This window comes from Dasypus novemcinctus, chromosome 20 (genome assembly GCF_030445035.2).
Source record: "Dasypus novemcinctus isolate mDasNov1 chromosome 20, mDasNov1.1.hap2, whole genome shotgun sequence".
Taxonomy (NCBI): domain Eukaryota; kingdom Metazoa; phylum Chordata; class Mammalia; order Cingulata; family Dasypodidae; genus Dasypus; species Dasypus novemcinctus.
In genome coordinates this window covers 31,233,226-31,246,034 of record NC_080692.1, presented here as the reverse complement: position 1 = coordinate 31,246,034, position 12,809 = coordinate 31,233,226, and the positions used below count along the sequence as shown (strand labels likewise).

Below are 12,809 nucleotides of genomic sequence, written 5' to 3'. Positions count from 1 at the left end.
ACATTCGTTACCATAATTTGACCCACATTTCTATTTTTATAGGATTTATAGTATATAGTCCTGTTTACATGCAGCTTCTGCAGCTTTAAACTAACATATTCTCTTGTGCAGGGAGCACAAGCAATACATTTGTTATTTCTTGGGCTCCAGATACAGTCCTATTTGCCCGATTGCATAGCCACAACCCAAATCTTACTTAGTATTTGACTTAGTTACTTTGAACATGACTGTCCATTGTTTTAGAGATTGAGGAGCATGTAATTGCTAGGAGCCTGCCTCAGTTTCCAATTTAACAGAACCATGACTATGTGCTCTGGGAAATATCACAACCTACAGCACTGGCATCTCCAGACAGAACGAGATTTTGTTTGGTAAACAAGAAACAAAACTAATTATGTGGGCTTCCACATATACTGTACAGAGCAGCTATTCTTTCACCTTCAGTTCCCAGGCAACTGCATCCTGGATACAGAGGAGTTATACTCTATTTGGCAGCTGCTTTAAGGCATATACAATAAGTTGTAAGGCAGCATTCTAATTTTCTAAGGTTCTGTTTCCCAGATTATACCAAAATAAAATCTTAACTCAGCCGCTTAAGGCATTCTTTAGCTCTAAAAAACTAGCTGCTTTTGTGAGATAGAGCATGTGTTAAATCCATTGCCCCATTTCATTTGCTTTAAAAGGAGCTGCTTTCAGAGAGGATACTGAAAGTAATGCCATGGAAACTAATGAACTATGGAGTTGGCTTCCTCTTTTTTCCCTAACTTCATGAAATCCTCTGTTTATTACCTACTATTTTGGGCTGATCCTGGGGAGAGGGAACTAGAAGAAAAGAAGCACAGATGTGAGCTGTTGGTGGACTCTTCCTCTCACAGAGGCTTCTGTGGGTTTTTCAGAAATCACTTCACCTGACTGAAGCTCATTCCTGTCAGATATTTCTCTTGAGCTGGCTCCTCAGCATTTCAGGTCCTACTGACTTCACTATTGGGGTCTCATTGTCTGACTGTCCTCTAAGATAGGTTGCTTTCTGTAATCACCTAATTCAATATCCCAAAATGGAATACACATCTGGGTCCTGAAAGCTGGCACTTTTGTTGTTTTTGGTGGAAGTAGATTCATTCCCTTGCATTCCTCTCTAGTTTGATCCACTTCAGGCTACTCCATCCACAGTCTTGAGTCTTTAGACTTTCCCAGTCAGAGCCAGACAAAAGTTACTACCCCATTCAAAACCTGCAAAACATACTTATTCCTTCTGTGTGGTCACTTGGATGTTCCTCTCACTTGGTTCAAGTTGAATGGGAAACACCTTCCCTATATCATTTAGGATCATTGAGATTTGTTTACAGTGTTTTTTGTGTCTTGTAACTAGTAAATAATCCTCTCTCCAACTTTTGTTTTCTTGAGTTTTTGGTGTTAAGCTCTGTATTCGACATTACTGGTTACATGTCCAAATCTCCCTTCTGCAATTTATGTAGTCTTACTTATTGGGGGTGGGGTTTGGGAGGGATTAGTAGGGTTAGTGCTATATATTCCCATCGATAAAAGAGAGGTTGCTCTAATCTCATATTATTTGATTGGGCTTAATCTAAACTAATTATAGTATTTCTACAAGTTACTGGCTTAAGAAGGAAATTATGGCTCAATCAAGGCAAATGAAACCTGGAGGAAGTCTGCTGGTTAGATTCTAGGAACTGTGTTCTACTCACTAACACATACTCATAGAAGGAAATGGTTGTGTCTACATGTGATGCTAGGAACTGCAGCAAACATCTTGATATATAACGGAGAGCTAAATTAAGATAATGATTGCAGAGCAAAAGAGCAAAAACAAACCAACCCAGCAAGGGAAACAAACCTTTTTTTGTTGATATGTATTATTTAGCTGCTATGTTATCAAGTTAAGGACCTTGGAATTTCCTTTTTAAAGGAAGACTGTGAGTGGATGTGGCTAAAGCAATTGAGCACCAGCTTCCCATATGGGAGGTCCCAGGTTGGATTCCCCATGCTTCTTAGAGAAAAAGCAGACAGAGAGCAGACAATAAGCAAAAACAATGAACAAAAAAACAAGGAGCAGACAATGACTGCAAACAATGAGCAAAAACAATGAGAAAAAACAACAACAACAATGAGCAAACAGATGAGGAAGCCATCTTGAGGAGGTGAAGGAATATATTAAAGGAAGACTGTTGTACCAGTTTAATTAGCCTAAGACCACCAGGAATAAACCTAGAGTCCAATAAAATCAGGTTTCTTGATGCATGGTGATGGGAGAGACAAAACATCAGAGAAACCATGGGCATTCCACCAATCAGGGAATGATAATCATCATTGGATTTGGGGGAAGGGTGAAGTTTGGATAAACTTTAAATAATGCAATGTTTTGATAATCTCAAAGTGAAGTAGGACTATGGAGGAATTAATTAATATCATGTCTTGACTAAAAAGTGAGCCGAAAGTTCTGTTTCTTTGCAAACAATAAATTTGAGAAAGATGTAGAATGTCGTATCTAGAAATACCTTATCTATAGTTTAGCATATAAGCTATAAATTGAGACTGCTTCTCTGAGTCAAAATGACTTATATTCCCCAAGCAAGAGTGGGATGATCATTCTTTTAGACATAATCTCAAACATAAAAGTTTCTGACGGTCTCTAATTATAGAAAACCAAGTTATCAGGAACTAAGAAAGCAGTAGGCACTTAAAGAAGAGAGTTACAATGATTATTTACAACTGCAGCGCATCCTTGGGCAAAAAAATTATTTTGGGTCAGTTTTGCAGTTTGGCTTTAATTCTGTCTTTTATTTATCAAACATATCTGTTGGGTTGGGACTGAGGGATTTCCGAATGTGGGAATTTTGGTACTAACACTGGGAAAGTCCTAGGCAAACCAGAATAACCTATCCTACCTCTTGTGATGAACTCGTTCTCCTTCTCTGGTTTCTACTAACTGACTGACTGACTATGTCCAAATTTCCATAACTTATAAGGACTCCATCATCCATCATCAGATGGATGAATCCATACCCTGATTCAGTCTGGCCTTATCTAAACAGGATCTTCGAAGATTCTTTTCACAAATGAGTCCACAGCCCCAAGACTGGGGGGATAAGATTCGAACATGTCTTTGTAAAGGACATGATTTAATCTACCACTGACAGAGAAGAAATTGCCTAATGTGGGAAGCCTCTCCAAACCTAGACAGGAGCACGGAAAAACATTTTTTTCCAATTTTTTAAATTATTATTTGTTTGTTTGGGGGGTGTGAAAATTTGACCAGGCATAGAAAAGATACCAGCACCATATTGTAAGATAGACAACAACAACAAGAAGGCAAGCACTGTTCAAATTAATCTTGATAATTTTTTTAACAAGCAAAAAAAAAAAACCACGAATTTTAAATGTTTTTAATATTTTAAAATTACTGCATACTAAACAATTGTTAGGTTTAATTTCTTTAAAAATTTCCCTGTATATTCATGAGTAAGTGAGTTTTTTTTGTTTCTTTTTTTGTTTTTATTTTGAGATACCAGGGTCGGGGGTTGAAGCCCAGACCTCATACATGGGAAGCCCGCACTCAACCACTGAGCCACATTGACTTTCCTGAATTGTTTTGTTGTTTTTTTTTCTCATTTGTTTTGCATGTTGTTTTTCTTTTTTCAGGAAGCACCGGAACCAATCCCAGGACCTCTCATGTAGGAGGCAGAAGCTTAACTGCTTGAGCCAGATCTGCTCCCAAGGGTTTATGATATTTTGGCAAAAATGTTTAAATGTCAGGGGATAATCATTTTCTCCATTGATTATTAAGATAGCTTGGCATGATTTCAGTTTGCATGGTCATTTTTACTCTTCCGCAATAACTGTGCAAAGTGAGAGCTGCCTGTTTGTAGCAAACTTCGTTCAAGTACTTGGGGGGTAGGGGGGCGGGATGGCTTTTTTCCCCAAATTTCTTTAAGAAGGTCATAAGTAAACTTATAATTCAGAGGTTAAAAAGATAGAGCCAGTTTTTAAAGGGGTGGTGTGGGGACCCACCCTGTGATACTGGAGAGCATGCACAGTTTACAGGACAGGCAACCCAACCATCCCATATGTGGTAAAACTGTCTCAGATATGGATTTCAGGGAGAATATGTATATAAAAGGGCCTAAAGTGGAGGATATGGAACTCAGGTTCTTTGCTTCGACTTGTTAGCAGGTAAGGGGTGAGGAGCCAATCAGAGTCTGACTTGTCAGTCGTCGCTGTGCTTCAGCCAATCGCGGCCGCGGAGCCGTCACCACTGGGTAGGATAAAGCTTGGTGCACGCCTGGCTGCCGTTGCTGTCCCAGCTACACTAAAGGTCAGAGGACCAGGAAGTGACATGCCCTGAGGGCTTCTGGCGGAAGTCCAGTCTGCGGGTCTGAGCAGAGGATGCTAGGTTGCTGCTGAGACTCAGGTCCTTGTTTTCAGTTCTGTCTTGCTGCTGTGTGCCCTGGCAGAGAAATGGTGCCTCGGGTTACCGTAGCGTGCGATCGACAAATATAATAAGGAATTCAATCTCCAGGCTTATCCCAGCTGGTGTGACTGCGGAAGAGCCTTCTCCGTGAGGGTCCGAGATGGAAGGAAGAGGGGTTGAGAACAGGGAAGGGATGCAGTCTGCGGAGATGCCCGTCAGGAGAACAGGTAAGGGAGAAGACAAGGACTTGCGGCCAGGGCAGAAACTGGCCTTTTGCTATTATCCTAGGTTTTCTTCCTGATTTCAGGTTGCACTTTAAGTTTTTTGGGGAATGGGGGTAGAGGTGGGGGTGGAGGGTATTTTCCATAATGTGGTCTTCATTAATAAAACACAAACTTCAAAGAAATCGTGAACCACCCCTTCTCCATCAGATTTTCCTAAGAACTCCAAAAATGTGGAAAAGGGGTTCATGCGTCCCCCTTCCCCAAATGGGAAAAGGCAGCATTTCCAGGAGGAAAATAATGATTTACTGTTATGGGAACAGGACCAATGAATGAATAATATAGGTATAAATATAGTTTCTAGAAATAGCTCTGAAAAATGAAGCCAAAGCATTTTTGAGGCTTCGATGGAAAAGTCAGACTTCACTATCCTTTCTTACATTCCCAGTATATTTATTACTGGGATATGAATAGCAGAATACAGAAGATCAAGAAATGAGATGAAAACGACTCAGAGTTTTTGTTCTTTTGTTGTTTGTTTTCTGTAGAAGATAAACATTGACATGTTTTCTACAGGTACAAGAAATAAAATGATGGTCGTTGCAAGTCTGATATGTGGAAGCATCATTCTGCTTCTTTGGGGAATTCTAGGGTTTCCTAGAAATTGTAAGTAACCCATTTGTTCAAAAAATTAATCGTATTATTATTGATCCAGTTAGATATTAGCAACAAGCCTTTCCTCTCCTAACATTGAACAATCAGAATCAGAGAGAATTTTCCCAGCCAGTGCATCCAACTGCTCTTCAAACACCACCATCTTAAAAAAATAAAAAAGAAATAAAACAAAACACCACCATCTGCTTTGCCATCTAGAATGAGCATGCTTTCAATAAATATCTGTTGAGTTCCAGGCATAATGCTAGGTGCTGATAAAACAAAAATGAAAAAAAATTTATGGGACTTCTGTCCTGAAAGGAATTTATCTTTAACTAAAGAAGCAAGTATAAAAGCAAAACAATTTTGTAACACAATAAAGTAATTGCTAAATAGAAGTATGCTCCATTTGAAGTAGAAGAGATGGAGAGTTCAAGTCTGCCTCTGGTAGAAAAAGTAAGTCTTTATGAAGGAAGAGGTATTTGTGCAGAAACTTAAGGTCAAGTAAAGCATTTAACAGAGAGCATGTTAGATGAGAGGAAGGACATGTGTGTCAGAGAACCACACCAGGTAGAGTTGTGCTGGAATTAAAAAGGAACGGAGAGGGAAGCTGGCAAGTATATTACATTTACCTAGTTCATTACTCTCACACCCGTAGATGAATATTTTATACTTTCTTCATCTCCAAACCTTCAACACCTCTTCCCTCATCCTCTCTGAAATTGATATCCTTGCTTCCAACTTTACTTCAAAAATTTATTTTTAGGGAACTTCCCCAAACAGCCATCGCCACACCTACTTACCTCCGTCTCTACTCACATACTGACTCCTGCAGTATTCATGTTCTCCGCTAGATCCTATCTCCTCTGACCTGATCCATAATATGACTTTAGTAAGTCTCCCCTCTCTTTCCTACGTTATCATTTTTTTACACAATTAGTCAAAACATCCTAACCAAAATCAAAGAGAAGACATGGTGGCATGCTCCTACTTAAAAAAAAAATTATCCCCCACTCCTCCTTAAGCAACCAACTTATTTTTTTTTATCTCCTGTTCAGGATCCACCCTTGAAAAATTTTCTATACTAATTGTTTTTAATTTCTATTTTCCCATTTTGATTAAGTCTGCTCCAGTAGAGTTATCACTTGCCTTTCTCCACCAAACTGGCCTTTAAGTTCACTATTCTCTTCCACATTGCTAAATTCATTCTCAGGTTTCATCTTACTTTACTTAGCCTTAGCATTTGACACTCCTTAGAAGTGTGGCATTTTCTTCATTTGGCTTCCAAGACACCATACTCCCATGATTTTGATTCTGAACTAACCTGTTGTTCCTTCTAGGTTTCTTTTGTTATTCCTTTTTTTCTCCCTCACCTTTTAATTTTGATATGTCTAGTCCTTGAACAAGTCCCTTTTTAAATCTATCCTTGTTCCCTTGATGAACTCAACCACTGATACAACTTTAAATATCACGTAGATACTGATGCCTCTCAAATATGTATCTCTAGTCTGGGTTTCTTCTTTGAATTCCAAATTTTTAAATCTAACTGCCTATTTGACTACCCAAACTTAATGTTGTAAAGCCGATATCTTGATCTTTCATTTTTTCGCCAGGGTTCTGTTTTTGGTCTTTCTCACCATATTTAAGAACAGCTTTATCCTTCCAATTTTTAAGTCAAAGAACTTGTGGTTATTTTGACTCTTCTTTTTCCTCTTGTACTCCAAATACAATCAGCAATTTCTGCCTGGTCTTTCAAAATATACTCAGTCTGGCCATTTTTCACTACCTGTACCACTACCATCCCATTCTCAGCCATCATTCTCTCTTCTAAATGTTCTTCTCTCCTCCATTTTTGACCTCCTAATGTGAGCCATGTACATGATTTTATCATTTTTACAAGGCACATTTAAAAAAATTAAAAGCTACAGATGAAAATAATGTTAACTATATTTTTATTTAGCCAAAATAACCAATATATTGCCATTTCAACATGTAAACAATATACAAATTGTTATTGAGCATTTGAAATTTAGTGTGTATTTTATATTTACAGGGCAACTCAGTTTGGACTAACCAAATTCATGTACTCAATCACCACATGTGGCTAGTGGCTATAGTGCCAGACTGTATAGTTGTAGTCTATGTTTTTAAGTAGATAAGTTGTGAGTTTACAGAACAATCATGCATAACATACAGAATTCCCATATACCACTCTATTATTAAAATCTTGCATTGATGTGAAACATAAGTTACAATTGAAAGAATATTTTTATAATTGTGTTAACTATAATCCATGGTTTAATTTAGGGTTCACAGTTTGTGTTGTACAGTTCCATGCATTAAAAAATATATATTCTAGTACCATATATACAATCTAATATTTTCCTTTTTAACCACATTCAAATATATCAGTCAGCTGTTAATTGCACTCACAATGTTGTGCTATCATCTCCACCATCCATTACCAGACCTTTCCTGTTGTCCCAAATAGAAACTTTGTACATTTTAAGCCTTAACTCCTTTTTCTATTTCCCCATCCCCTGGCAATTTATATTATAGATTCTCACTCTGAGTTTGCTTATTTATTTCATATCTGTGAGCACATACAATATTTGTCCTTTTGTGTCTAGCCCTTCATTCGACATGATGTGTATATATCGGATTTTATTTATCCATTCATCTGTTGATGGACACGTTGGTTTCTTTCATCTTTTGGCAATTTGTGAATAATGCCACTGTGAAAATTGGTGTGTAAATATCTGTTTGAGTACTTGCTTTTAACTCTTTTCATATACCTTTAAGTGGGATTGCCAGTTCATAAGATAGTTCGATATTTAATTTTCTGTGGAAATGCCAAACTGACTTTCACAGCAGTTATACCATTTTACATCTCCACTAGCAATGAATGAGTGTTGCTATTTCTCTGCATCCTCTCCAACATTTGTAATTTTCCATTTTTTAATAGCAACCATTCTAGTGGGTGTGAAATGGTATCTCATTTTGGTTTTGATTTCAATTTCCCTGATGGCTAATTACGTTGATGATCTTTCCATATGCTTTCTGGATGTTGGTATATCTTCTTCCAATAAATGTCTATTCAAATCTTTTTGCTCAATATTTTAATTCGGTTGTTTGTCTTTTTGGTGTTGAGTTGTAGGAATTTAAAAAACTGTACTCTGTATATTTAACCTTTGTTGGATATGTGATTTCCAAATATTTTCTCCCAATATATAGGTTGTTTTACTTTCATGGTAAAGTCCTTTGAGACACAAAAATGATCTTGTTATTTATTTATTCATTTGTTTGTTTGTTTGTTTATTATGAGGTCCCATTTATCTGTTTTAAACTTTCGTTGTTTGTGCTTTGGGTGTGAAGTCTAAGAAACCACTGCCTAACGCAAACTCCTGAAGGTGCTTTCCTATGTTTTCTTCTAGGAGTTTGATAGTTCTGGCTCTTAAATATAGGACGTTGTTCCATTTTGAGTTAATTTTTGTATATGGTGTGAGATGGGGGCTGACTTTCATTTTTTTTGTAAATATGGTTTTCCCACCATACTTGTTGAATAGTCTATTCTTTCCCAGTTGAGTGGTTTTTGCCCCCTTGTCAAAAATCAGTTGGTCTTAAATATGACAGGTGATTTCTGAGGTTTCAATTTTATTCCATTTGTCTGTAACAGGGGTTCTTAACAAGGGGTCCATGAGCTTGAATTGAAATTCAAAAAAACATTGTTCTTGTGGGGAAGTGATGGTGTGGGTATGCTATATCTATTAAATAACAGTATAATGTGGACTTAGTAAGGGATCCATGGTTTTTACCTGACTGGCAAAGAGGTCTGTGAAGAAAAAAGGTTAAGAACTCCTGGTTTATAAGTTTGTCCTGTGACAGTACCATGGTTTTTTGATTACTGTGGCTTTGTAATAGGTTTTAGGATTGGGAAGTGTGAGTCCTCCAACTTCATTCTGCTTTTTCAAGATCGATTTTGCTATTCAGGTCCTCTTACTCTTCCATATTTGATGATTGCAGTGTACATTTCTGCAAAGAAGGTAGTTGAAATTTTATTGGGATTACATTGAATCCATAAATGGCTTTGGGTATAATTGACATTTTAACAATATTTTGCCTTCTAATCCATGAACATGAGCATCTTTCTATTTTTTAGGTTTTCTTGATTTCTTTCTGCCATGATTTATAGATTTCTGTACACAGTCCTTTACATCTTTGGCTAGATTTATTCCTAGATAATTAATTCTTTTAGTTGCTATTGTAAATGGGATTCTTTTTATTAATTTTTCCTTCCAATTGTTCATTGCTTGTCTATAGAAACTCCACTAACTTTTGGGTAAAGATCTTGTACCCTACCACTTTGCTGACTTCATTTATTAGTTCTAGGAGATTTGTTGTAGATTTTTCAGTATTTTCTTCATATAGGATGATGTCATCTGCCGATAGAGAAAGTTTTACTTCTTCCTTTCCAGTTTCGATGCCTTTTATTTCTTTGTTTCCTTAACGCTCTGGCAAGAACTTCCTTTACAAAATTGAAGAACAGTAGTAACAGTGTGCATCCTTGTCTTGTTCCTTGTCTTAGAGGGAATGATTTTAGACTTTCACCATTAAGTATGATATGAGCTGTGGGGTTTTCATATATGCCCTTTATCATGTTGAGGAAATTTCCTTCTCGTTCTAGTTTTTAAATTATTCCTATCAAGAAGTGGTGCTGGAATTTGCCAAAAGCCTTTTCTACATTCATTGAGATGGTCATGCATTTCCCCCCCCCCCCCCAATTTGGTTAACGTAGTGTATTACATTAATTTGTTATGTTGAAACACGCTAGCATACATGGGATAAATCCCACTTGATCATTTTGTATAATTCTTGAAATGTGCTGTTGGAATCAGGTTGCTAATATTTTATAGAGGACTTTTCCATCTATATTCACAAGAGGTATTGGGTTTGTAATTTTCGTTTCTTGTGATATTTTTATCTGGATTTGGTATGAGGGTCATGTTGTCCTCATAGAATGAATTAGGAAGTACTAACTCCTGTTCTGTTTTTGGCAGAGTTTGAGCAGGATTGGCATCAAGTCTTCTTGGAAAGTTTGAGAAAATTCTCCTGTGAAGTCATTGGTTTCTGGGCTCCTCTTTATTGGAAAGTTTTTAATTATTGATTCAGTCTCTTTACTAGTTTTGCTTTGTTAAGATCTTTAATTTCTTCTTGAGTCAGTGTAGAAAGTTTGTGTGTCTTTAAGAATTTTTCTATTTCATCTATTTGTTTACATAGGGTTGGTCATAAAATCCTGTTCTAGTCCTTTTCATTTCAGTGAGGTCAGTAGTAATGTCCTATTTCATTTTTAATTTTAGTCATTTGTGTCCTCTATTTTTCTTCTTCAGCCTAGCTAAAGGATTTTTAATTTTACTGAACTTTTGAAAGAACCAACTTTTGGTTTGGTTTATTCTCTCTATTGTATTTTTATTCACTCCTTCATTTATATCCACTCTAATCTTTATTATTGCCTTCCTTCTGCTTGCTTTGGGTTTGGTTTGCTCTTCTTTTGCTATTTCTCCTAGTTTTGAAGTTAGGTCTCTAATTTGAATTTTTCTTCTTTTTTAATATAGAAATTTAAAGCTATAAATTTATCTCTCAGCATCCCTTAAGTTTTTGGTATGTGGTATTTTCATTTTCATTCACCTCAAGATATTTCTAATTTCTCTGATGATTTCTCCTTTATGCCATTGCTTGTTTAAGAATATATTGTTTAATATTGAATTAAACAATAATAAATAGAATTTCACAATTATGTTTAAGAAATATTAAACAATGTCACTCCAAAACCGGCAGCAATCCCGAGAACAACATGGGCCTTATCACACTGGCCAATGACTGTGAAGTACTGACCACACTGACCCCTGACACCGGCCACATCCTCTCCAAGCTCCACACTGTCCAACCCAAGGGCAAGATCACCTTTTTCACTGGCATCTGGCTCTGAAGCACTAACAAGGCAAAAATCATAAGATGTGCATTATTGCCTTTGTAGGAAGCCCTGTGGAGGACAATGAGAAGAATCTGGTGAAACTGTCCAAATGCCTCAAGAAGGAGAAAGTAAATGTTGACATTATCAATTTTGGGGAAGAGGAGGTGAACAAAGAGAAGATGACGGCCTTTGTAAACATACTGAATGGCAAAGTTGGAACTGGGTCTCATCTGATGACAGTGCCTCCTGGGCCTAGCTTGGCGGATGCCCTCATCAGTTCTCCAATTCTGGCTGGTGAAAGTGGTGTCTTGCTGGGGCTTGGTGCCACTGACTTTGAATTCGGAGTGGATCCCAGTGCTGATCCCAAGCTGGCTTTGGCCCTTTGTGTTTCCATGGAAGAGCAGCAGCAGCGGCAGGAAGAGAGGCACGGAGTGCAGCTGTAGCCTCTGCTGCTGAGGGTGGGATTGCTACAACTGGGACTGAAGGTGCAAGAGATTCAGATGATGCCCTGCTGAAGATGACCATCAGCCAGCAGGAGTTTGGTCGCACCAGGCTCCCTTACCTGAGCAGTATGACTGAAGAAGAGCAGATTGCTTATGCCACGCAGAAGTCCCTGCAGGGAGCAGAGTTTGGCCAGGCAGAATCAGCGGATATTGACGCCAACTCAGCCATGGACACATCTGAGCCAGGCAAGGAGGAGGAGGATTTTGATGTGATGCAGGATCCTGGGTTCCTTAAGAGTGTCTTAGAGAACCTTCCAGATGTGGATCGCAACCATGAGGCCATTCGAAATGCCATGGGCTCCCTGGCCACCCAGGTCACAAAGGAGAGCAAAAAGGACAAGAAGGAGGAGGACAGGGTGGGGCAGGTGCAGGGTTAGATATGTTATCTGTAACCATTACAACCTAAATAAAGCTTGGCAACTTTAAAAAAAACAAAAAAATAAATTAATCAATTCCATTTCTCCCTCTCTTATTGATTTCTAGCTTCATTTCATTGTGGTCAGAGAAGATAATTGTATGATTTCAATATTTTTTTAATTTTTTGAGACTTGTTTTGTGATCTAATAAATGGCCTAGCCTGGAGAATGGAGAAAAATCTATATATTCTGTTGCTGCTGGGTGAAATGTTCTATACATGTCTGTTAGGTCTAGTTGGTTTAGAGTCTCATTCAAGTCTTATATTTCATTATTGATCTTCTAATTACATGTTCTATTCATTATTAAAGTCTCCTACATTAATGTAGAATTGTCCATTTCTTCCTTCAAATCTATCAGTATTGCTTCGTATATTTTAGAGCTCTACTCTTAAATGTATATATATTCATAATTGTTACATCTTCTTATTGAATTGACCACTTTATCAGTATATAATGACTTCTTTGTCCCTCATAACTGCTTTTGACTTAAAACTTATTTATCTGATATAAGTATAGTTCCCCTAGCTATCTTTTGGTTACTTCTTGCATGGTATACATTTTTTCCATTCTTTCATTTTCAACCTACTTGTGTCTTTGAATTTAATGTTAATCTGT

The 12,809-nt window shown here is 37.4% G+C and overlaps 1 pseudogene; it reads left to right on the top strand.

The window, feature by feature from the left end:
• The first annotated feature begins 4,589 nt into the window (after nt 1-4,589).
• On the top strand, nt 4,590-12,155 carry LOC101431897 (26S proteasome non-ATPase regulatory subunit 4 pseudogene; annotated as a pseudogene).
• Nucleotides 12,156-12,809: the final 654 nt, after the last annotated feature.